A 24574-nucleotide genomic window follows, 5' to 3' on the forward strand; every position below is an offset into this window, starting at 1 on the left:
GTAAGGCTTTAGTACTAGCCCAGGCAGTGTGTTGATTCCTTCAGCCACTGATGGAACAGTTCATGTGCTGATAGTCTGATTCCATGATCCTGGAGTGTAGAGTTTGTATGTGGAGCCCGTGGACTGGTTCAAAAGCAAAACTTGTTTCCTCTCTTAAAACAGTTTCAAGCAATTTTCTCATTGTGGGGAAAAATTGGGTCATGCCCCTTTGGGGTGCTAACTTCGCTACTTTTAGCGCCCCAAAAAAATTAGCACCCCCACGCCTGAAATTCACTGGTAGCTCTGTGGCAAGTGGCGCCGCGGTACTGCAGGCCTTCCTCCCCTTATTAAAGGGGAGGGGGCCTTGTGCAGCGCGACCCGGGGCCCAGCTGGGCCACCTGGGATCGGGAGTACCGGCAAAAGAGCCCGGCACTCAAGAGAAGTGCCGGGCCCACCGAGTGCAGCCGGCACTCTGCGGGGGGCTTCACAGGGGCCAGGGACAGCAACGGGGGCAGGTGTTGGCAGGCGGCCAGCAACAAAAATGGCAGCCTGGCACCTCCCCTTTAATTTGCGCCGCCCCGGTCGCAGGTAGGCCCCCCTGACCCTGTCGGACATAGCGTCCGGTGGTAAGTCAGGGGGCGCTGCCGAAGATCGCAGCCGGGGCGCGAGCGGGGTGCTGCGCACGACGATGATGTCATGGGGTGCTAACGGTTACCGCCACCACTACCCTCCTGCTGAATTTCGCGAGAGGCGTTGGCGGCACCGTGCCCAGGCGCTAGTTGCTTTGGGTACTAACAGGAGGCGCGAATCAACCAAATTTTCCTCCCACTATCTTCAGTTTCTCCATGCAGCACATCCCATTCCATGGCCTAGGGGTTATGCAAGGGCCCTATTCCAGGGCCTCATCTCAGTGCTGCTCTTGAATTGGCTACTTGAAGGCATGTGACACTGGCCACCGACTAACTTGTGCTCTGATCCTCATTGCAATGTTCAATGGAAATGCCTCATCTCTGCTTGGCACCTCTTCACTTGGCCAAGATTGGGAACTCACAGTGAAGGAAGCCAGGAATGAGAATCCACGTAGCAACTGCGTGCTGTGCCAATTGGTTCAAATTGTTGGGATGAACAGGCCCCAAATAGTAAACTTTACATTCTGGTAATAATGAATGGGACAGAGAAAGAGGGGCTGGAGACACTGAGGTAAATACATAGAGCAGAAGGGAGGTAGATGCAGCCAGTGAGAATTCACTCTACTTCGGTCCTGTTCTAAGGGCGTATTTGTGGGTACCCTGTACCCTAAAGCATCTTAACCAGACAGATGGTAGGTGTATGAAGATATGGCCTCCTGAACGAATATCTCTCATTTACTTCTTTTTCTCTGAGTGTAGTTCTGTTGCTCAACAAAGTGAAAGATGTTAGTGCTGGACAATGGAATTTCTAAAAACTATTTGCACCAGTGTCAACACCAAACACAGGTGCCAGCCGTGGTTCAGTGGGTGGCACTCTCACCTCTGAGTCAGAAGGTCGTGGGTTCACAGTCCCACTCCAGAGACTTGAGCACAAAAATCCAGGCTGACACTCCCAGTGCAGTACTGAGGGAGTGCCGCACTGTCGGAGGTGCCGTCTTTCAGAAGAGACGTTAAACTGAGGACCTGTCTGCCCTCTCAGGTAGATGTGAGCGATCCTATGGCACGATTGGAAGAAGAGCAGGGGAGTTCTCCCCGGTGTCCTGGGGCCAATATTTATCCCTGAACCAACATCACTAAAAACAGATTATCTGGTCATTATTACATTGTCGTTTGTGGGATCTTGCTGTGCGCAAAGTGCCTGCCGCGTTTCCCACATTACAACAGTGACTACACTTCAAAAGCACTCCATTGGCTGTAAAGTGCTTTGGGATGTCCTGAGGCCGTGAAAGGCGTTATAGAGATGCAAGTTCTTTCTTTCTCCCAGCCAAGGCACAGCAATGCCTTAACAATGCAACTTGACTCCAACTCCTGACGAGCATCACCTCCCCTGCATCATTGTGAAATTCCTATTTCCCCCCACATTAGCCATTCCCGTGACCTCTCTGAATGAGACCGCCAATTTAGAACCAGCTAGCACCAAAGGAGACGAGGTGGGCTCTTATCTAAAATCAAAATACTGCGGATGCTGGAAACCTGAATTAAAAACAGAAAACGCTGGAAATACTCAGCAGGTCAGGCAGTTTTGAAGAAGGGTTCGACCCGAAACGTCAACTCAAATTTCTCTCCATGGATGTTGCCTGACCTGCTGAGTTTTTCCAGCATTTTCTGTTGTTATTTCGGATTTCCAACATCTGCAGTGTTTGGCTATCGTACTGAATTTGGATGATCAGCCATGATCTCATTGAATGGCGGAGCAGGCTCGAGGGGCCGAATGGCCGACTCCTGCTCCTATCGTCTAAAAGATGACTCCAGATGAAGTTTAAATGGCAATGGCAGAATGATCTACTTATCTACTTGGTACTGTGCTCATTCATTGATCCCTATACATCTGTCAGCAACAGGAGACTTTCAATGTGGCAGTCTGGGCTGACTTCGAACCCCAGTGCCCCATACGATGAAGGAGCAGCGTACTAAGTCACCATTCCACCCACCGTGATAGGGTAGACGTAGAGAAGGTGTTTCCACTTGCGGGGGAGACCATAACTATAAGATAGTCACTAATAAATCCAATGGGGAATTCAGGAGAAACTCCTTTACCCAGAGAGTGGTGAGAATGTGGAACTCGCTGCCACAGGGAGTGGTTGAGGCAAATAGTATAGATACATTTAAGGGGAGGCTGGATAAGTATATGAGGGAGAAGGGTATGTTGATAGGGGTGAGATGAAGAGGAGTGGGAGGAGGCTCCTCTGGAGCAGAAACACCGGCACGGACTGGTAGGGCCGAATGGCCTGTTTCTGTGCTGTAGACTCGATGTAATTCTATGTAAGGTAGTGAGAGGTAGAATTCCAACTCCCCAACTGAATGATTCAGGTTAAAATCCCAAGCTCCCGATTACTGGGTAATAGAACTCCAAGTTACAGGCTCCCGAGGGTTCACTGCGCTCACAAATATTATTTCTGGAATAAAGAAAAAAAGGAAACTGCAACAAAAAAAAAATAACTGCAAGCACAGCAAAATTGCGGAGTTTTGCAATTGAACGCACATGAATGGCGTAATCTGTATTGTATTACCGTGTCAAATAGATGATAAAGTGGGAGGCTTTTCAAGCAGGCATGGGGGAATCAAATAGGAAATACACTATTAGGGCTGCAAAATAAGAAAATATGAGCTCTGGAGCACAGCCAAACAGGAAGAGGCAGCAATAAGAGAACATTTGAGTTTCTCCCACATCCATACAGTGACAGCTGCCAAGGCTACAGAGAAACAGGAAACTGAAGGAACGGATTTAGTCCAGGGGACTGGCTATGACAATGAGGGGTGGGCTGCTGAAGTTTAATTCCTTTTTCTTTTCCTTTGGCTGTCTGGGTGCGTGTGTGTGTGTGGTTTTTTTTCTGTTGAGGTTGAGTCAGTTTGGAGAACAATCCTGGACTATTGGCTTTGATATAGAACTGATTTGGATTTGTCTACTGTCACGGCATTAGAAAGGAAACCAAACGCTGTCAAAGGTACGTCTGTGGTGATCTAGCACTCGATGCCAGTTAGCTGAATACGCTGTCTGTCACTAATCATTATACTGGCGTGTGCGATTCTATCCTGTAACTACGAAATGTAGTCAAATGTTGATAATATTGCCCGGTTTAGAGAGATAAATGATGTACTTTGTGGCGATATATAGACATGTTTCATAATCAAGTGTCTGATTGAAGTCCTCAACATGTACTCTGGGCAAGAGTAGTATTTACCAGGAACTTGCAGCTAACATGATTCACTTGATCTAAACTAACACAAGGGAGGTTGTCCATCAAGCTGTTTTTTTCTCAAAAGTGTGGGATGGAAAGTTTCGTTTTTACTCTGAGCAGGGACCAGGGGGAAAGCGAGGAGGGCGTTGTGTGTGGGGGGGGGGTGGAATTCCGCTCCGCGCTGTGTGCGGCGACACGGTAACCGTGTTCGTTCTGAATCGGTTCCCGATTCCCTTACGCGGGCAGCGCCGAGGAGATTTTCCTCTCTCCCCCTCCCCGCCCCCGGGTGGCGGTTACGTGAGAACAGTGGATCGCTGGAACAGGCTGCCGGCTCGCGTGCGCTGGACGCCGATTCGCTGAATTCCTTCAAGCGAGAGCTGGACCTGATTCCGGCTGGGGCGAAGATCACCTCTTACAGAAGGTGGTTACTGCAGGGAATTCAGGACCAGAGTGTTCTCCTGGGCTAGTTTCGATCATCCAGATGGGTCAGAGAGGAATTTCCCAGATTCATTTTCCCCCAAATTGGCCTGGGTTTTTTTTTAATCTGTTTTTTTTTTGCTTCTCCCAGGAGATCACCTGGCTTGGGGTGGGGTGGAGCGTCTGTATTGTGATACACAAGGTGCCGCAATTGTGTGGGAAGGCTGGGTGGACCAGATGGTCTTTACCCATCCGTCATTGTTCGTGCGCTCGTAATTGCCACGGTGACCACCGGGGCCAGACCACCCTGCGTGCGAAGCTGTCACTCAAACACGCCAGCACGTCTGCCAACTTCCAAGGGGTGAATCTCACGGCAGGCAGCGTGCGCCTCGGAAGTTCAGGTCCGATGGTTTGCCCACCACTCGTGGGCAGTGGCATCAGACTTTCCGATATGTGCTGCCCGCAGGCAAAGCTCCTCACCAGGCAGGTATAGCTGGACAAGTACCCCGCCCCAAAAAGAGCCAACTTTCCAAGCTCGACGAAGGCAGAGATAAGCTTGTGGGTATCGACAATATAGAGATTCATAAAAGGGGGGTCTTCAAACTTGGTTGATTTTTTTAAGTGGACCTCACCCCTCTGCTGAGGTTTCGGGCACTGTGTGGCATGTCCTGACCTAGATGCCACCTTCTCAGTGCTCTGGCAGCGTTTGCCCTACGCTCAGCTGCTAGAACGCCTACGGGAACGTTATGGCTTGACCGGATTTTCCCTCCTTCTCTCTCAGCAGGCCCCTTGTCTCTGCTTAGCAAATGCAGGTGAGGCTTGAAGCCAGGAAATGAGACAACATATTGCAGTGAATCACCGCTGGCACATCAGTGCCAGCCTGACCCACAAAACCGGTTTAATATTTTCGAAGGCGTGGGCGAATTGCAGAACCCACTGGCATGCTGATCGTGAGCTGTGCTATTTTTCCTCGCCGTCAAGGCATAAACATGGTTTGATCCCAGCCTCTCTTTAATAATATAATTGCTACACTTTCTTTCCTTCAATTTCTTTCTGTTTAGAAGAATTAGAGGTGATTTTATTGAAACATATAAGATACTGAGGGGGCTCGACAAGGTAGATGCAGAGAGGATGTTTCCCCTCGTGGGGAAATCTAGAACTCGGGGGTACAGTTTTAGAATAAAGGGTCGCCCTTTTAGAACTGAGATGAGGAGGAATTTCTTCTCTCAGAGGGTCGTAAATCTGTGGCATTCTCTGCCCCGGAGAGCTGTGGAGGCTGGGTCATTAAATACATTTAAGGTGGAGATAGACAGATTTTTGAACAATAAGGGAGTGAAGGGTTATGGGGAGTGGGCAGGGAAATGGAGCTGAGCCCAAGATCAGATCAGCCATGATCTCATTAAATGGTGGAGCAGGCGCGAGGTGCCAAATGGCCTCCTCCTGTTCCTATTGCTTATGTTCTCTCCTGATGGCACTGACTGCTAGCTGGGATACAGAAGCCCTGGGAACCAGCAGCCCTTCCAGTACCTGGCCCTTGAGCTCAGTCTTCACCTGCGGGCTCACGCCAGGCTGAAAATTCCTCTCGTCATTCCACTTATCGCACACTCTAGTTGTGGGTTAATGTAGAGGAATTTCAGGGGGCTGATTCTTCCCACTTTCATCCCTGCTTCCAAGATTGCTTCCTGCGTGAAGTCGGTATTCAACGTAATAGCAGAGATTCTGTCCCCCAAGTCTAGGTCAGCTCGGTAAGTCGGTGATGTTTGGCGCTTGGCATCTCGAGCGCTATTCTTTGCCTCACATGTATGAAGAAACATTTAAAACTGGCACCGCACCAAAAGAAGAAAAGAAAGACAGACTTGCATTTCCATAGCGCCTTTCACAATCACCGGACGTCTCAAAGCGCTTTACAGCCAATGAAGTACTTTTGAAGTGTAGTCACTGTTGTAATGTAGGAAACACAGCAGCCAATTTGCGCACAGCAAGCTCCCACAAATAGCAATGTGATAATGACCAGATCATCTGCTTTAGGTGTTGTTTGAGGGATAAATATTGGGCCAGGACACCAGGGAGAACCCACCTGCTCTAATTCGAAATAGTGCCACGGGATCTTTTACATCCACCTGAGAGAGCAGACGGGGCCTCAGTTTAACGTCTCATCCGAAAGACGGCACCTCCGACAGTGCAGCACTCCCTCAGCACTGCACTGGAGAATCAGCCTGGATTTTGTGCTCAAGTCTCTGGAGTGGGACTTGAACCCACGACCTTCTGACTCAGAGGTGAAGCAGCAGCTGGTTCTGTTTCGCTGGCATCAGAACAGCAACCGACCTACCAATGAAGCACCTTGTTTGTGGTCAGGATATCATGGGGACATTAGTACTCCATTCGTCAGAGGAGGTCTGGAAACAACAGCAAAGGGAAGTGGCTGAGGTAGTTACATAGGGGGCTAAATTCGGTTGATTTGCGCCTCCTGTTAGCGCCCTCTTACGGCACTAATGGGGTGCAAATCAACTAGTGCCTGGGTGTGGTGCCGTTAACGCCTCTGGCAAAATTCAGCGGGAGGTTAGCGGCGGCGCTAACCATTAGCGCGGTCAATCGCCGTGCGCAGCATCCCGCTCGCGTCCCGGCTGTAATATAGGGTGGCGCCCCCCGACTTACCGCTGGACGCTATGTCCGCCGGGGTCAAGGGGGGGCCTACCCGCGGCCGGGGCGGCGCTAGTTAAAGGGGAGGTGGTGGGCGGCCATTTTGTTGCTGGCCGCCTGCCAGCACCTGCCCCCGTTGCTGCCCCTGGCCCCCATGAAGCCCCCCCGCGGGGTGCCGGCTGCTCTCCGTGAGCCTGGCACTCCACTTTAGTGCCAGGCTCGTTTGCCGGCACTCCCGATCCCTGGTGGCCCAGCTGGGCGCCGGGACGCTCCAGGCTCCTCCCCTTTAATAAGCGCCACGATATTGGCTTGCAGCCCCCCAAGAGGGACGCGGGGCGCTTCCAGTAGTGCCCCTCCTCCCTCTCGGGGCGTTACCTGGGAAAATCGGCCGCGGGAGCACTAACATTTTCCCAGCGAAGGGGGCGCTACCCACCTTTTACCCCATAGAGTCTACAGCACAGAAACAGGCCAATCGGCCCAAATGATCCATACCGATGTTTATAATCCACACAATCCTCATGTGTTTATCGAGCTTCCCCTTAAATGAATCTATATTATTCGCCTCAACCACTCCCTGTGGTAGCGAGTTCCACATTCTCACCACTCTCTGGGTAAAGAAATTTCTCCTGAATTCCCGATTGGATTTATTAGTGACTATCTTATATTTATGGCCCCTAGTTTTGGACTCCCCCACAAGTGGTAACGTCTTCTCCACATCTACCCTATTGAACCCCTTCATAAGGGATCCTATAAGTCCACCTTCTGCCAGTACCAGGTGCAGCAGGTGTGTCGTCCCAGACGGAACTAGCTAAGACTCCCAGAGGAGCAGTGTCTGAGGAAGCAGTGTCGGAGGCAGTGCCAAATCTGTGCCGTCTACTGTAAGATGGCCTGCAGACATGCTCAGGTCCTTGCAGCACAACCAGTGAAAATGAGAATGACCGCAGATGCCTTATTGTAATCTCATGGAGCTACATCCAGTTCAGCATCAGGACCAACAGCATCAGCAGGGTAAGGCGGTGCAATTTTACCACTCCGCTGCCTTTTCGTGAGTGCAGGGAACAACTGACTGTAACCAGGTCATCAGTCGTGCCCTTGTGCATAATGCCATGCCATGCATTCTAAAGAGACGACTCCATCGATGTCCAGCTGGCAGGAGGTCCTCAGCATAGAATAATACAGGTCAATGCTCGCTGGGGACTCGCGGGATTTTGTAGCCCAATCTAACGTGCCCCCATTGTTTGAAAGGGAAAGAAGATTGAAAGGTTGGAGGATCGGCTGCTTGGGGACCTTGGAGACCCATTGCAAGCACGACTAATGGTGCCATCCACACACAGCAACAAGTATAACAAGACGATGGTCACAGAAGTACAAGATTGGGATCCTGAATTTGCATTTCAGATGTACGGCCTGATCAGGGTGGGGTTGGGGAAGGGGGGGCCATTACTGTACAACTTCCACAGCGTCACCAGAATTATTGTTGCATGCTGCACACCTTTGGCCTTCAGAGGGGCCTTATCATGGAACATGATGGTGATAGGCTAATCAGGACAGGACTGCCATTCTGTGCAGGTGCTTGAGGTGCAACCCTCTATTCCCTGTGGTGCCCACTGGTTGCGGAAGGCCTGAAGCATGCCAGTGGGCACTGTGTGCACCCTCCCCAGGCCCACTCGGGCACGGCCGAGGCCGCGGAAGAGAGGCAGGCAGCCAGTGCGACTCTCCCTGCGTGCCGCGCCCCTCCTGGACCTATAGATGGCCACCTTTGCCAGGAGCAAAGCCACAGAAGGTCCTCCGACTTGCCTGCACCCCTCTCCGCACCGGTTGGCCAAAGATCAGGAACGTGGGGCTGAAGTGCAACCAAAGGTTGAGGAGCAGCCCCCTCAGATCACTGAACAGGCAGCACCTTCATTTTAATTACTGATCTTTGTGGGTTTCTTCAAGTGTGACATCTTGCGGACAGGTCTAACAGGTGTGCAACAGAGCAGCCTCGGCATAGCAAGTGCTTCCGGGTCAAATGCCCCTCTGTCCTATAGATCTTGGGGAAGTTCAGTGATCGCCTGCTCCCAGAGAGGAACCTTGCTCAAACACAGCACGGGCCGGAGAATTGGCACGACAGTATCATAGCCCCACCTCCCACCCACTTTCCCTCCTAGCGAGTCTCGACATTCCCTCATTCCTTCCAGGAGAGGCCGGAGGGCCCGGTCACCAAAGCTACATTTCCTTTGAATTCTACGCTCCATGACCGCTCCCACATCCCTTTCAGAACAGCTGGATTGTGTTGCTATGCACTGTTTATAAGACTGAAGAGGTTAGTTCGTGCTTTAAACATGCGCTGACCAAGGTTGTTAGAGGGTGGAGATCTCATTGCACTAAAAGCTAGTGGACAGGTACAAAAAATAATGAGAGCGGTTAATGGAATGTTGGCCTTTATCTCAAGGGGCTGGAATACAAAGAGGAGGAAGTTATGTTACAGCTGTACAGAGCTCTGGTTAGATCCCATCTGGAGTAACTGTGTTCAGTTCTGGGCCACGCACCTCAGGAAGGATATATTGGCCCAGAAATTCGGGTCGGAGGCTTCCCGCGGGTGGAAGCCCCCGACCTGCACTTACCTACCGCGCCGGCCGTTGAGCTGTGGGCCCCCGTGGGATTCCGATCCTGGGCCTGCTCCAACTGCCGGCGCGCGGTGCTTGCGTATCCCAGGGGCGCAGTTAGTTCGACGTGTCCCCTGGGATCACGTGGGTCATGGAGAGCCAATCGGAGCAGAGAATGCTCCATTCATAAGCTTGACAAGAAGTGCTGTCAAAAGTTAGAAATACTACGGCCCCAAAACATCACTACATCTTCAAATAAATTTTTTTTTTTATCAAATTTTTAAATAAACTATAAATTACATGAAATAACTATTTTAAACAATAATTTAAATTTTTGGAAAAAATAATTTTATTTTCTAATGGGGCTAAAAATAAACTTACCTTTCTTTAAAATATTTAAAAATAATAAACCTGTGGAAAAAATGTTTTAATTTTAATTAATTCACCACTTACCTTGTAAAAAGCAGGCCTTACGCGTTCGACCTCTGAACCCCTTCGTTCAGGGGATTGGAAGTGCCGGTTTCCCGCGCATGCGCAGTGCATGCAGGAAACCGGCACTTCCATTGGGCCTACGGGCGAGTACCCCGTGCGTACTCACCCGTGGAGACCCGAATTTCTGCCCCATTGACCTTGGAGAGGGGGCAGCGCAGATTCACCTGAATGATACCGGGGCTTAAAGGGTTAATTTATGAGGATAGGTTCCATAGACTGGGCTTGTGTTCCCTCGAGTATAGACGATTAAGGGGTGAGCTAATTGATGTGTTTAAGAATATTAAAGGGGTAGATCGAGAGAAACTATTTCCTCTGGTGGGGTGGGGGGGAGTCCAGAACAAGAATGCGTAACCTTAAAATTAGAGCCAGGCCGTTCAGGGGTGATGTCGGGAAGCACTTCTTCACACAAAAGGCGGTGGAAATCTGGAACTCTCTCCCCCAAAAAGCTGTTGAGGTTCGGAGGGGGGGAGGGGGGGTCAATTGAAAATTTCAATTTGCTGAATAGCCCCCTCGCTCCCCCCGACCCCGTAATGAAAGCGACTCAACATTATGAAAAACGCAGTTTACAGCGCTGAGTACGAGTCACCGCGCTCAAGAGGGGAACTGAGAGAAAGAGAGAAAATTGCAGCAAAACAAAAGGGAAAAAAAAAGCCTTTCTGGAGCAATTCCGCACCCTCCCCCGTCCACCCACCCCCATCCCCCCCACCCCACTCCCCCGCCCGAGCAGCTGACTGGAATGGATAAACAACTTACACAATGTACATTCATCATAATCTGTTGTGGCTCCTCTGCTCAGTAATTGCAATATAACCGCTGTCTGTAGTGCAGCCCTGTCCTGTCCAATCTCCCTTCAACTCATTTGTCAAAATAATTGAGCCTTCAGTCGGTAACAAATTCATCTTGATATCTTGTCACTCACTATTGTGGCGAAAGGGACATCTTACTTGCAGATTTGTCTTGTACCTTTATTAAGATATGACCCAACCTCCGCTGCCCCCCCCCCCGCCCCGCCGCCATCCCAAACCCCTCCTTCATACACTCATACTGCCCCAGGAGACGAAGTCTGTGATACCCGTCACTGGACCAGTCTTTGGGATGAGACGTTTGACCGAGGCCCCGTCTGCCCTCTCAGGTGGACGCAAAAGATCCCACGGCCAGTTTTTCAAAGCGGAGCAGGGGAGATCTCACCGGCGCCCTGGCCAACATTTAACCCTCGGCCAGCATCACTAGAAACAGCTTTAATTGGCCGTTTATCTCACTTGTGCCTGTGGGAGCTTGCTGTGCACAAATCAGCTGCCGTGTTTCCCTACGTTACAACAGTGACTACACGTCAGAAGTGCTTCATTGGCTATACAGCGCTTTGGGAAGTAGTTTAGCGATTCTGATAAATTTGCTTAATCCTACGTGCATAGACGTATCGGGTGAAGATGTCCTCTGGTTGCAATGTGCTGGCAATGTCATAAAGATAGCGGGAAGATTCCCTCTGGCCACCATTTCCAGTGAGGTTGTACTGACGTTTGGAACGTGACATAAATCAGTCATTCATGAAAGAAAGACTTATGAAGTAATACTGAGCGGCCTGCAGGTGGCGCTGTCCAGGGAGAGTATAAATACTCGGGCACGGGCCCAGCTTGCGCAGGACATTCTTAACAGGAACTAGTGAAGGACACAACTAGACCTCCATGTTGTAAAACAGTTGATTAAAGCTTTGTTTAACGCTTAGACCAAGTGCCTCATAGTTTTCTTACATCAGAACGCTTTTACGATATTGTCCAATTTTGTCTGATAAAGCTCCTGTGCCGCGCCTTGGGACGTTTTACTATGTTAAAGGCGCTGTATAAATGCAGATTTGTTGTTGTTGTTGTAGCAATAGTGAATGTGCGAAATGTCCCCATTAAATCGACAATGTAATTAACAGATGCAGCTCCTCTTCCATTGGAGGTGCTCAAACTGCATTGAGAAAACGACACTCCGGCTGGGATTTTCCCATTTCAGGGCTTCTGGTGGGGGAGCATGTATTGGAGAATTCCACAGCCCCCAGCCCATGGTCTGGGGGTTGCGCAATGTTCTGATATCTTCTCCCGCAACCGCCCCCCCCACCACCCCCCCCGCCCCCCCCCACCACCACCCCCCCGCCCCCCCCCCCCCCGCCCACCCACCCCGCCTGCGCCAGAAAAACTGTGGGGGACAATCCCGGCCACTGAGAGTCAATCTTTTGTCTAATTACCCTCCGGTGATGCGCCTTGGGACATTTTACTACATTAAGGGCGCCGTGTAAATGCAGGTTGTTGTTGGACACGAAAGTACGAAACCCCCCCTGGGCCTGAGATCCTGCTGGGGCTCTCCCAATTGGAGAGAGACCAGCAGAAATCCTGCGCAGCTACGTAAATGGCCGCGACCAGGAGAATCCCAGCGCAATTTACATAAGAGCATCGGAACAGGAGGAGGTCATTCAGCCCCTCGTGTCGTTCCGCCATTCAATCAGATCATGGCTGATCTGGATCTTAACTCCGTCTCCCAGCCTTGGTTCCGTAACCTTTAATATCATTACCAACAAAAATCTATCAATCTCACTTTTGAAATTTTCAATTGACCCCCCCAGCCTCAACAGCTTTTTGGGGGGAGCGATTCCAGAGTTCCACTGCCCTTTTTGTGAAGAATTTCAGGGCCCCATATGTTGAAAGCTATTTATACTGCACTGAATGTCCCTAAATTTACTGGGGCCATGTGGGATATCTCGCCTGTCGTGCTGGGCTCGGAAACATTAAGGAACTACTCAAACCTTTCTGCTGAGACGCCGACAGTTACTTTCTTTTTGGAGCTGTTCAGCCACCAAGAATCCAGCTGCGCCTCCACGAAGTTCCCATGCCTGCCCGGCTGAACTCGGCCTCAAACCGAGCCAACAACAACGCTGCTTCCGATCCAACAGAACCGGCCAGTGCTGGGTCTGATAAAATGTCGGGATCACAGAGTGCTGCTCCTCCACTGTTGGGGTTGCCCAGGTCATGTGAGAGACAATGAGGAGGAGCGTCATTGCCATGTGGGCTGGGAACTCAAATCAACAACAACTTGTATTTATTTAGCGCCTTTAACATAGTAAAACGTCCCCAGGCGCTGCACAGGAGCGTAAAACTTGACACCGAGCCACGTAAGGAGATATTAGGACAGGTGACCAAAAGCTTGGTCAAAGAGGTAGGTTTTAAGGAGCGTCTTAAAGGAGGAGAGCCAGGTCAAGAGGCGGAGAGGTTTAGGGAGGGAATTCCAGAGCTCGGGGCCCAGGCAGCTGAAGGCACGGCCGCCAATGGTGGAGCGAAGGAAATCGGGGATGCGCAAGAGGCCAGAATTGGAGGGATCGCAGAGCTCGCAGAGGGTTGTAGGGCTGGAGGATGTTACAGAGATCAATCCATCACAGAGATAGGAGGTCCCATTAGCGCGGGCTGGAGTCAAATCCAAGTCACAAAGTTAAAAGCATAGGGCTGGATTTTGTCAGCCCCGAGGAGGCGGGTATGAAGGCGGGACTGCCGGGAAAGTTGCAGAATGTGGGGGCGGGTGACAAGCCCGCCCCCAACCCACCTCCGTGCCCTCTTGCCAGGAGGCGGGACGTCGTCCTGCCCCAGGTCCCGTCCCCTCGAGGCGGGAATGGGATTAAATCCTATTAACTGCCTGTTAACAGGTAGTTAACAGGCAGAAAATAGGATTATCCCCATTTTTCGTTCCGAAGTGCGGGCTTCCCGATCTCGGAGAACCCCACCGGGGTGTAGGAGCCGAGTAGGAGGTCTGCGGGGGTTGGTGTGGTCTGAAAGTGCGATGTAGAGGTGAGTGATGGGTGCAAGTGTGGAGTGGTAAGTATGTGTGGTAAGTGTAAAGTGTTAAAAAATGTTCACTTACCTTTGTTTCTGCCTACAGCCTTCAGCCGCTGTGGATTGGGAGTTCCAACATCTCCATTGTAGAGATCACAGACTGGCTGTTGGCTCCTCCGATCCAACAGTCATCTGATTTCTACAAAGTAGAAAGGTTTGATGAGTCCTGAACACAAGGACTCATCAAACTACACCGAATGTCAGTGTTTGACAGCTTCACAGTGCTGTCAAACGATGACATTTCTTCTTTCAAAAGTTCTTGACAGATGACAAGTCATACGTTGAAACTGATGGAGGCGGGACTGAAACCAGGAAAGCAGCAGTCCCGCCTCCAACACGTCTCCATTGAGAAAATCCAGCCCCGCGTGTTGCTCACTGCCCGGTCTCCAGAATTAGAGGCTGATTATCACAAATACTGGGGACGCAGGCTAAAAGTTAGGGACTAAGACGGCCGAAGATTTTTCTCCAGCGAGTAATGGAGTCTCCAAACAAGTTACGAGAAGACCAAGGAAGTGCACATTTTAATTACAATTAGTTGTGTTTCTGGAGAGGGAAGAGGGTGAGGGTGATAGTGAGAGGCTGGGCAAGTGGAGTAGCGATCAACTAAAAAAAAAATCAGGCTTGTTGGACCTAAGGGTCGTCTCCTGTTCCTATAAGTTCTTATTGACATAATAAAACTCACTACACACTTGGTTTGAGTATAAAGCAAGGCTTTAATCAACTTGTTTCAAAACATGGAGGTCTAGTTGTACTTCACTAGTTCCTGTCTTACAAAATGTCCCTGAAGAAGCTGGGCCCACGCCCGAGTATTTATGCTCCTTGGACAGCGCCACCAGCTGGCCGTCCAATGTTATTTCAGGAGTAGTTTCTTTATGATGATGAGATTTATAACACTTATGTTCTTATGAAATTAATAGAGTTACTTTGGCTTTGTTTGAATGCTTGTCTTTGTCCACCTTATGTTCATTAGTTGGAATATTATGGGTCGTTTTTCACTTTTTATGGCCGTTGAAAACGTTTGGAAATACTATCACCAGGAGGGGAAACAATAGTGGTCGAGCTGAAGCTAGGCAGGCACAACACCTCAACCAACAGGACCACACAGGAATGCGATGCTTGGATCAGGCCTGCAGTGCCAGGGGACCTTAGTGGTCCCCCAATAGCTTAGTGGGTAAAGTTACCACCTGGTGTGGTACTGAGCCTCCCTGACCTCAAATGACCTGCATTCTATCGCCAATCTGTGCAGTCAGCTGATCTCAGCTGGGGCAGTGGTGGTGGAGTTGGCGGGGGGGAGGTGGCGCGAGGATTGTGGGCAGTCCGCAGTGGGCACCAAGGTTGGCCAAGCAGGAGAAACGTCAGCCAGGTCTCCCGCTAGAGAGTATCCGTTTGTGGAGGCTGGGTGAGACAGGATCGGGCTCAGCTCTGATGTCACCCAACGTCAAATAGCCAGCTGACACTCGTTGTCTAGACTCAGTCATTGAACATTCACCCCATCCACCACCTTAAAACATTCACTCCCTCCACCACCGGCGTACCGTGGCTGCAGTGTGTACCATCTACAAGATGCACTGCAGCAACTCGCCAAGGCTTCTTCGGCAGCACCTCCCCAACCCGCGACCTCTTCCACCTAGAAGGACAAGGGCAGCAGGCGCATGGGAACACCACCACCTCCAAGTTCCCCTCCAAGTCACACACCATCCTGACTTAGAAGTATATCGCTGTTCATTCATCGTCGCTGGGTCAAAATCCTGGAACTCCCTCCCTAACAGCACTGTGGAGTACCTTCACCACATGGACTGCAGCGGTTCAAGAATGCGGCTCACCACCACCTTCTCAAGGGGCAATTAGGGATGGGCAATAAATGCTGGCCTTGCCAGCGACGCCCACATCCCGAGAATGAATATTTTTTTAACAGTGGACCCTTGAATGAGGTATCAGAGGGAACCCAGAACCAATGAAATATACCCCAACTTAACGTGTCCAGGGTAGGTGGGAAGAAAAAGAATGGGGGAGTTGGAAGGTTGGAACCTCTCAGGGCTGGCCAGAGCTTGATGTTCTTTATCTCCCCGTCCCACCTCTCCTTAAGGCATTTGATTCCATGGGTACTGGTCACCCTCCAGTATCTCACCCCAGTGCTAATTATTCACATTGAGCTGTGAATCCAACCCTGGCCTCACCCGCGCACACTTCTAGTGTTGCTGCAGATCAAGCGGGAGCAGGGGCCCAGGGTAACTTTCCCTGCCCGAATCCAGATGAGTTGGAGCCAAGTGCCGTCCCCTCCAGCTTGCAACCAGCTGTTGCAATCGGCTGGCTAGAGCCTTTATTTTGCTGGGTTTGGTCTGGCTGGAAAATCATTCCAGTCAATGGAGGGAGCTGAACCAAAATGATAGATAAGAACGACAGCAATAATGAGGTTTCACTTCATAGCTTCTCAATCTCTCCCAAATATGGTCCTTTGATCTTCCCTGAAACAGCTGTCGATGGTTTCCATGCCAACTTCTATTGAGTTATTATCTTATCGATACGCTCCAAAGGGAGTCTGGGAAATGGTTTATTCTTAACATGAGGAGTACATAGAATTACATTGAGTCTACAGCACAGAAACAGGCCATTCGGCCCAACTGGTCTATGCCAGTGTTTATGCTCCACACGAGCCTCCTCCCACCCCTGCTCCATCTCACCCCATCAACATATCCTTCTATTCCTTTCTCCCTCATGTGTTTATCCAGCTTTCCCTTAAATGCATCCATACTATTCGCCTCCACCACTCCCCGTGGTAGCGAGTTCCTCGTTCTAACCATTATTAAATCTCCGATGAACTTTCTCTGGTCTAATGACTGCACAGAAGAGGAATTTTCTCTGTGTTACGGGCCATCCTGTACTCTGCTGAATAAGACTAAAAGCTGAACTGCTTACACAGTAAAATTCGATTTCCCCATAGTTTCAGGCAGGAGTAAGCAGCGTGACAGCATGATCTCATGACAAAAGGCTGTTAGCAAGCCCTCGGTAACAGCTGAAAAGTGGAAAACATTCAAGTGGAAAACATTCATTGCGTTTCATGCACTTTAGAAAAAGTGATAAAAATTAATGAGCTTCGGAACCTGGAGCACGAGTTTCTAAACTTTTCTGTGTATGGATGGGGGGGGATTTGGTAAATACTGACATACTCCCAGGGACCCCCTGTAAATACTGACACACTCCCAGGGACCCCCTGTAAATACTGACACACTCCCGGTGACCCCCTGTAAATACTGACACACTCCCGGGGACCCCCTGTAAATACTGACATACTCCCAGGGACCCCCTGTAAATACTGACACACTCCCGGGGACCCCCTGTAAATACTGACACACTCCCAGGGACCCCCTGTAAATACTGACACACTCCCGGGGACCCCCTGTAAATACTGACACACTCCCAGGGACCCCCTGTAAATACTGACACACTCCCGGGGACCCCCTGTAAATACTGACACACTCCCGGGGACCCGCTGTAAATACTGACACACTCCCGGGGACCCCCTGTAAATACTGACACACTCCCGGGGACCCGCTGTAAATACTGACACACTCCCGGGGACCCGCTGTAAATACTGACACACTCCCGGGGACCCGCTGTAAATACTGACACACTCCCGGGGACCCCCTGTAAATACTGACACACTCCCGGGGACCCGCTGTAAATACTGACACACTCCCGGGGACCCGCTGTAAATACTGACACACTCCCGGGGACCCGCTGTAAATACTGACACACTCCCGGGGACTCCCTGTAAATACTGACACACTCCCCGGGACCCCCTGTAAATACTGACACACTCCCAGGGACCCCCTGTAAATACTGACACACTCCCGGGGACTCCCTGTAAATACTGACACACTCCCGGGGACCCCCTGTAAATACTGACACACTCCCAGGGACCCCCTGTAAATACTGACACACTCCCGGGGACTCCCTGTAAATACTGACACACTCCCGGGGACCCCCTGTAAATACTGACACACTCCCGGGGACCCGCTGTAAATACTGACACACTCCCGGGGACTCCCTGTAAATACTGACACACTCCCGGGGACCCCCTGTAAATACTGACACACTCCCGGGAACACCCTGTAAATACTGACACACTCCCGGGGACACCCTGTACATACCGACACACTCCCGGGGACACCCCCTATAAATACTGACACACTCCCCGGGGATTCCCTGTAAATACTGACACACTCCCCGGGGATTCCCTGTAAATACTGACACACTCCCGGGGACCTCCTGTAAATACTGACACACTCCCAGGGACCCCTGTAAATACTGACACACTCCCGGTGACCCCCTGTAAATACTGACACACTCCCGGGGACCCCTGTAAATACTGACACACTCCCGGGGACCCCTGTAAATACTGACACAATCCCGGGGACCCCCTGTAAATACTGACACACTCCCGGGGACCCCCTCTAAATACTGACACACTCCCGGGACCCCCCTGTAAATACTGACACACTCCCGTGGATCCCCTGTTAATACTGACACACTCCCGGGGACCCCCTGTAAATACTGACACACTCCCGGGGACCCCCTCTAAATACTGACACACTCCCGGGACCCCCCTGTAAATACTGACACACTCCCGGGGACCTCCTGTAAATACTGACACACTCCCGGGGACCCCCAGTAAATACTGACACACTCCCGGGACCCCCCTGTAAATACTGACACACTCCCGGGGACCTCCTGTAAATACTGACACACTCCCGGGGACCCCCTCTAAATACTGACACACTCCCGGGACCCCCCTGTAAATACTGACACACTCCCGGGGACCTCCTGTAAATACTGACACACTCCTGGGGACCCCCTGTAAATACTGACACACCCCTGGGGACCCCCTGTAAATACTGACACACTCCTGGGGACCCCCTGTAAATACTGACACACTCCTGGGGACCCCCTGTAAATACTGACACACTCCCGGGACCCCCCTGTAAATACTGACACACTCCCGGGGACCTCCTGTAAATACTGACACACTCCTGGGGACCCCCTGTAAATACTGACACACCCCTGGGGACCCCCTGTAAATACTGACACACTCCTGGGGACCCCCTGTAAATACTGACACACTCCTGGGGACCCCCTGTAAATACTGACACACTCCTGGGGACCCCCTGTAAATACTGACACACTCCTGGGGACCCCCAGTAAATACTGACACACTCCCGGGGACCCCCAGTAAATACTGACACACACCCCGTGGACCCCTCCTAACCTCTCAAGGACCTGTGGGAAACAGTGCTATCGCGTATGCACAATAACAGAAATACATGCCAGTGTGTCCGCAAATGTGGAAACAATATCAGAGAAACTCTAACCTTTGGGCCCCGAGGATCGAGTTAAGGATCCAGTTGGGTCCAGGGACACCCGTTTGAAACAGAGTGACCGAGACAATGGAGGAATGCTCTGTGTATTAACTAAAAGCAGGGGTTTTCAATTAAATATGGAGGTGAAATTCATAATGGGCGGCAGCACAGAACAGGTGATAGCGAATCGGCAGCCTGTTTTACACAGCGCAAATGTGGCGGACAATTTTTTTTAAATTCGTTCCTGGGATGTGGGCGTCGCTGGCAAGACCAGCATTTATTGCCCATCCCTAGTTGCCCTTGAGAAGGTGGCGGTGAGCCGTCTTCTTGAACCGTGTGGTGAAGGTACTCCCACAGTGCTGTTAGGGAGGGAGTTCCAGGATTTTGACCCAGCAACGATGAAGGATCAGCGATATACTTCTAAGTCAGGATGGTGTGTGACTTGGAGGGGAACTTGGAGGTGGCGGTGTTCCCATGCGCTTGCTGCCCTTGTCCTTCTAGGTGGAAGAGGTCGTGGGTTTGGGAGGTGCTGCCGAAGAAGCCTTGGCGAGTTGCTGCAGTGCATCTTGTAGATGGTACACACTGCAGCTACGGTACGCCGGTGGTGGAGGGAGTGAATGTTTTAAGGTGGTGGATGGGGTGCCAATTAAGCGGGCTGCTTTGTCCTGGATGGTGTCGAGCTTCTTGAGTGTTGCTGGAGCTGCACTCATCCAGGCAAGTGGAGAATATTACATCACACTCCTGACTTGTGCCTTGTAGATGGTGGAAAGGCTTTGGGGAGTCAGGAGGTGAGACACTCGCCGCAGAATTCCCAGCCTCTGGCCTGCTCTTGTTGCCACAGTATTTATGTGGCTGGTCCAGTTATGTTTCAGCACACAGCAAGATCCCATAAACAGTAAAGAAGCAAATATGGTTGTAAAGGAACGAGCCACGTTAAACCCAGCTCCTCCTAGGGAAAAAGATCATGGCCTAGAAATTCAGTTGCGTTCGCCAGCCGCTAACGCCATAAGAGGGGTAGATTTGCAGCGCTAGGCACTTAGCGCCCGGGCGCAGAACAATCTGCGCCTACGCCCAACTTCAGTTGACATTTAGCGCCGGCGCAAAGTGTTTGCGCCCGCTCAGCTGCGCGCGCAGCTTATGACGTCATTTCGTCGTGCAACGCTGTTTGTGCGCCCCAAACCGGAAATTCAGTGGCGCCCGGCCAATGTGGGCGTGGCGCTGTTAAGAACTGTGAAGTGGAACGCAACAGAGGCCCTGTGGGCCTTGGGGAGCGCTAATTAAAGGGCACTTACACTGACCTATAAAGCCCAGCCATTTTGCTGCAATGACTTCAGTGCTTTGGATTTCTGGACAGAGACCAAGGAACAGAGCTTACTGATTTGGGACAACATAGGAGAGGTATTTTTGGCTTCTGGCCAGAGCTTGGAAATTTGAATCATTGTGATTTAACTGTTTGCAAGTTTATTATGGGGGCTGTATGGGGTTCCAACCCTCAGTTCCAGCATTATGTGCGAAGGGCTCGCAGACGCTGTGTGAGAGGGCCAGCCATGCCTAGACGCAGAGGGGCCATCAGGCGTCGGCAACGTAGGCCTTACCCACTCAGGGAATACCGGCAGCAGGTGTCCTATCTCACCATGACTGCCGCGCATTGTGTTAAGAGGCTGCGCTTCAGAAGGGAGGTGGTTGCAGAGATCTGCCAGCTGCTTCACAGAGATCTGCGTCCACAGCTGATGTGCAGGACGTCTCTCTCGGTGGAAGTGAAGGTCACGGTGGCTCTGAACTTTTATGCAAGCGGCTCCTTCCAAGCCGCTGCTGGGGACATAGCGAACATCTCCCAGTTCGCCGCGCATCGCTGCATCCGGCAGGTCACCGATGCCCTTTTCGCGAGGAGACACCAATTCATCTCCTTCCCCATGACCCTAGAGAGGCAGGAGCAGCGTGCAGTCGGATTTGGCAGGATCGCGGACTTCCCCATGGTGCAGGACGCCATTGACTGCACGCATGTGGCTATGCGGGCACCTATCGACAATGCCGAGGATTACCGCAACCGGAAGGGCTACCATTCCCTCAATGTACAGCTGGTGTGTGACCACAGGCAGCGCATCCTAGCTGTCAATGCCCGCTTTCCAGGAAGCAGCCACGATGCATTTATCCTGCGCCAGACTACTGTGGCTGACATGTTTGAGGCACAGCCTCCACCAAGGGGATGGCTTATTGGGGACAAGGGCTACCCTTTGTGTACATGGCTCATGACCCCGCTCCGCGCGCCCAGGACCCCTGCGGAGGAGGCATACAACGAAAGCCATCAAGCCACAAGGAACATCATAGAGCAAACGATTGGCGTCCTCAAGCAACGGTTCCGCTGCCTGGATCGCTCCGGCGGATCTCTACAGTATTCGCCGGATAGAGTCTCCCAGTTCGTCGTCGTTTGCTGCATGCTGCACAACCTGGCTATCCGCAGGACTCAGGCACTGCCACCTCACGTTGGACCACCACCTCAGGAGGACGAGCAGGAGGACCATGAGGAGGAGGAGGAGGAGGAGTACCAGCCCAGGAGGGAGCCACAAGGTCCAAGGGCCGTCCGCCGGCGGCTTATTGAACGACACTTCTAGGCCCCCTGTCAGGGAATGGCTTGTGGCAATGAACGCACCTGAATGCAGCCGCTCCGCAAGCCCTCAGCCGCTTAACGCAACAACCACTGGAAACATGACACCTGGACAAGCTGAATAAATAAAAAGCTTTATTTAACAAACTCAGGGCCCTTCCCACATGAAACAGAAAAACAGACAAGACCCCCAAAAAACAGTCACAAAAATATCTCACTCCCACAACCTGGGGAGGAATAACAAAACTTGCCCATCCAATTGGCCTTCATCCTCGGCCTTACCAAAATAAGCCCCCCCCACAACACAAACACCCCCATATTAAAAAAACCGTTGCCAACACACTCTACTGGGTGTGCCGAGAGGGCGAGTCCTTGTGCAGCCTTGTGCGGCCCCTGCCCGACCTGTTGCTCCGCCTCAACCTGGGCCCTGTGGGTGTTGCAAGGCTGGGGGAAGGCTCCTGAGGGGCAGAATGTGTGACGGCAGATGCCCTTGGGGGTCGGCCTAGACGAGGACCGGCCCTGGAGGGGCCGGCTGCTGACTGCTGCAGCTGTGGCTGGGCAGCATCAGTCTCTGCAGCAGCTCGTCGCACCTTGGCTGGGGGAGTTGCAGTGGTGGCTGCAGCAATGGGGGCAAGCTGGCTGATGCCAGGCGCTCGCTGGTCGCCAGAGACACTGGCACTCGGCCGGGCTGGCAGTGCAGCAAGCGCAGCAATCTGGTGGAGGCCAGACCGCTGTGCTGCAGCAGGGCGGCGGGTGCCCTGGCGATGCTTCCGCGACACAGCGAGTGTGGCAGAAGTGAGTGCCCGAACTGCCCTGGTCTGTGCCCGCATCAGATCAGTGAGTGTCTGCACGGCACCACTCATGAACTCGCGACTCGCGTCCTGCGCTGCCGCGAGTTGCTGGACACCCCTGTCCTGTGCTGCCGCGAGTTGCTGGACACCCCTGTCCTGTGCTGCCGCGAGTTGTTCGACACCCCTGGCCTGTGAGTCCCCGAAAGCAGCCACACTATGAGCCAGGGACTCAATGGCCTGAGGCAACTGTCCCACAACCCCCATGAACTCCTTGTGGCGGCGCTCAGAATCCGCGGACATTTCATCTAGGAGGCGCACCTCCTGGGCGAGGACCGTCTCCGGACTGGAGGCCGGACTCTCCCTCTGGGGAGAAGGCCGCCGTTCTGCCCGACCCTTCCCACGTGCCTGGACGCCACTGGGCCCAGGAACTACACCCCCCTGCAGCACTTCCCCCTGGCTCTCCTCCAGGCAAGACGTCTCCCCTCCATTGCCATCCCCTGGCGCGGATGAGGCTTCGCCCGATGTGCCGCCTTCCTGTTGGTCCTCGTCGTCCTCCTCTTCCGAGGGACTGGCACTCTCAGCTTCAAGGACCTCCTCCTCACCAGCTGAAAGCAGGAAGGCACAAGAGTAGCTTTAGAGTGAGGACAGGGCGTCAGCGAGGGAGGCATGAGTGGTGGCATTCAGCGCATTGGTCGGACAGTGGCAAAGGATGTAGATCTGATGCGCTAGGGGAACGAGAGAGGTCCAAACGGTCATGTCCTTACCATTGGGTCGCAGCACAGGGTCGGCATCTCCAATGTCAACAGGGCCAGTCACCCGGCCACGCATGAGTCGAGCCACGCTCTCCTCCAGCTCACTGAGCTCCTGGAACTGGGCACGGCCTCCCCCGGTGACATTCTGGCTCTTCAAATTCCGGGCCATCTTGGCCTGCAAGAGAAAGGACGGCCTCTAAGTACATTGTGGTGGCCTGTTGTTGTGTGCACTGCCTCCCATGGTGGAATAGCTTGGCCAGTGTGGTGGCCTGTTGTTGTGTGCACTGCCTCCCATGGCCACACAAATTTTCAGAACCTCTCTGGCCACAGGGGATGTACCAGAGGACTGGAGAACAGCTAACGTAGTACCATTATACAAGAAGGGTAGCAGGGATAAACCAGGGAATTACAGGCCAGTGAGCCTAACATCTGTGGTAGGGAAATTATTGGAAAACATTCTGAGGGACAAAATTAGTCTCCACTTGGAGAGGCAAGGATTAATCGGGGATAGTCAGCATGGCTTTGTCAAGGGTAAATCATGTCTGACAAATCTGATTGAATTTTTCGAGGGGGTGACTAGGGGGGTGGATGAGGGAAATGCTGTGGATGTGGTATACATGGACTTCAGTAAAGCTTTTGACAAAGTCCCGCATAGGAGACTGGTCAAGAAGGTAAGAGCCCATGGGATCCAGGGTGCCTTGGCGCGTTGGATCCTAAACTGGCTGAGTGGCAGGAGGCAGAGGGTGATGGTCGAAGGTTGCTTTTGTGACTGGAAGCCTGTGTCCAGTGGGGTACCTCAGGGATCGGTGCTGGGACCCTTGCTGTTTGTGATCTACATAAATGATTTGGATGAGAATGTAAAAGGTATGATCAGTAAGTTCGCAGATGACACGAAAATTGGTGGGGTGGTAAATTGCGAGGAGGAAAGCCTCAGGCTACAGGACGATATAAACGGGTTGGTCAGATGGGCGGAAAAGTGGCAAATGGAATTTAACCCTGAAAAGTGCGAGGTGATGCATTTTGGACGGACAAATAAGGCAAGGGAATACACAATGAGTGGTAGGACCCTAGGAAGTACAGAGGGTCAGAGGGACCTTGGTGTACATGTACATAGATCCCTGAAGGCAGCGGAACAGGTAGATAAGGTGGTTAAAAAGGCATATGGGATACTTGCCTTCATTAGCCGAGGCATAGAATATAAGAGCAGGGAGGTTATGATGGAGCT

The 24574-nt window shown here is 51.9% G+C and overlaps 1 protein-coding gene across 3 annotated transcripts in view; it reads left to right on the forward strand.

The window, feature by feature from the left end:
• Positions 1-3373: 3373 nt before the first annotated feature.
• LOC147096985 (activin receptor type-1-like) overlaps positions 3374-24574 on the forward strand; it is a 184864-nt gene continuing 163663 nt past the window's right edge. Inside the window, exon 1 of one of the 3 annotated variants that reach the window (XM_085972694.1) lies at positions 3374-3613. The gene's annotated coding sequence lies outside the window, so the exon portion shown is untranslated. Of the gene's footprint in view, positions 3614-20545; positions 20600-24574 lie in introns of those variants that run through there. The other 2 variants (XM_085972691.1, XM_085972693.1) reach the window with 2 other exon arrangements.

Source organism: Somniosus microcephalus, chromosome 33 (assembly GCF_052327205.1).
Source record: "Somniosus microcephalus isolate GS21.2 chromosome 33, FLI_Smic_1.0, whole genome shotgun sequence".
NCBI classification, from domain to species: Eukaryota; Metazoa; Chordata; class Chondrichthyes; order Squaliformes; family Somniosidae; genus Somniosus; species Somniosus microcephalus.